The following is a 2229-nucleotide window of genomic DNA, read 5'->3' as shown; positions in this document are numbered from 1 at the left end:
ATCTATCTATCTATCTATCTATCTATCTATCTATCTATGTCTGTCTTTGTATGTATGCGTATACACACCCACGCGCCAAAATGCGCACACACATACACATACACAAACGCATACACACATAGACACACTCACAAATATACACAATGCAGACAGATACTCACATGTAGCTACATGTGCGTAGTTCTCCCTCTCTCTCTTTCTCTCCCTGTTTCTGTGTGAAAAGATACTTGTCGCTTCTCCATTATTTCATTGTACAAATGCAGTGTCCACTTGAGAATGTTGCTATAGTATACGAAAGATATCAACCGACGCGTGATATTAATACCGCTATTGAGATATTTATCCTATCGGTAATTATCATGTTGTGGCTTTATATGTAATGTGAAATAAAAATGATTATATTTAAAACAGATGTTTGATTCAATGATATAACAATAGAATCTTTATCTCATATCTTTAACTTGTTTCGCTCTTTGAAATGTGGCCATGTTGGGGCACCGAACCAAAGAGTTAAGTCAAACAAAAACGCATCAGTATTTATTCATTTAAAGTCTGGTTCTCAATCTATGGTTTTTCTTTTTTGGCCGAATCGCTAATTTATTGCTTGTCTGTAGGTGGTGGGGAACGAACATAGACGCAAAGGCGAGGACATATATGTATACGTGGTGGTATGAAAAGGTTCCCGGAATAGTTATGGTTAATAAAACATAACTTCTTTGCCGAAGTTTTAACGTCATCTCCTTCGAAATAATCACCTTGCGCAGCAATACATACGGCCCAGCGTTCCTAACACTTTTGGAAACCTTGTGACCTTTGAGCTGCATTTTCATGTTGGGGAAGATATGGAAGTCCGCAGGTGCTACATCTGGCAGGAAGAGGAGGTGCGGAACCGGTGCCATGTTGTTTTTGGTGAGAGACTCACGAGTGACAAGGTGCATTGTCGTTGTGAAGAAACCAAGGATCTTTGTTAAAACGGGGGCCACATTTTTCATTAACGAAACACTTTGAAACTTGGAACACTGGTAGAATGTGTCATATAAAACATCTTTTTCTCTTAGTCTTCTTTAAAAAAAAAGAAATCCCTAAGTTATTCCATGTTAAAGTTGTCGTATTTCTGTAATTTCAACCAATCACTGACGTCCATTCAGCCGATATACATTAAGTGCCGACTACATAAACAAACGATTCTGAAACAATTAACCCTAACCCTAACCCTAAAGCAAATTTAAAATGAAAAAAGCAAATAAAACGAAGGTATGGAGATTAAATACGCTTTACATCGCTTAATCAGCCAAAGGAGTGAATGTAAACAACTGAATACTTGTCAGTGATTGGTTGAAATTATCGAAATAAGACAATTTTTTACATGAAATAAATTCGAATACAAAAATATTTTTCTGTTCTATAACACAAAATAGATAAGTATACGAAGTTTGAAAGTCTTTCCGTACCAAAAACACTACGTAAAACATTAATGAAAAATGTGGCCCCCATTTTAAAATAGATCCGAAACCAATTGTTCACGCTCCACAGTTCCGGTCGCTTCCGCCAAATGTTCTACCTCAAATGCTTCAAAACGTCGCAGTAAAACTCGATTAATGATCTGGCCCTGGAAGGACGAATTGTCGATCCAACATATCCAGGTGTAACGCTCATGGTAGGACTTCCGGATCGCTCATCGTTTTCACGATTGCTCATTCTCTTCCTGATTGCTCATTATCTTTCAGAAACCTTCTTCCGCTTTTAAAGCACTTGTAAGCTTGCCGAAGCATGCTCAATGTCTCTGTAGCAGATTTCCTAAGTTTAAAGCAAAATTTCACGTTGGCTCTTTCTCCCAACTTCCTCTCCATGACAAAATCGCAGGGTACAACATACACGTGATCACAAAAACAAACTTCATAACTTGTGAAGTAAACACAAACGATGTCACTCGGAACACTGCTTCATTAACTCCTGCTAGTCCTCACTGCGCACGCAACCATATGTTGCCGTCTCGTGGTGCGCTGTAGAACAAGTCCGGGAACTTTTTGGTACTACCTCGTGTACATATCTATCTATCTATCTATCTATCTATCTATCTATCTATCTATCTATCTATCTATCTATCTATCTATCTATCTATTTGTCTGTCTGTCTGTCTATCTATCTATCTATCTATCTATCTATCTATCTATCTATCTATCTATCTATTTGTGTGTCTGTCTATCTATCTATCTATCTATCTATCTA

This window comes from Octopus bimaculoides, chromosome 5 (genome assembly GCF_001194135.2).
Source record: "Octopus bimaculoides isolate UCB-OBI-ISO-001 chromosome 5, ASM119413v2, whole genome shotgun sequence".
Classification (NCBI taxonomy): Eukaryota; Metazoa; Mollusca; class Cephalopoda; order Octopoda; family Octopodidae; genus Octopus; species Octopus bimaculoides.
The sequence above is the reverse complement of the archived record's forward strand: the minus strand, read 5'-3'. Positions refer to the sequence as shown.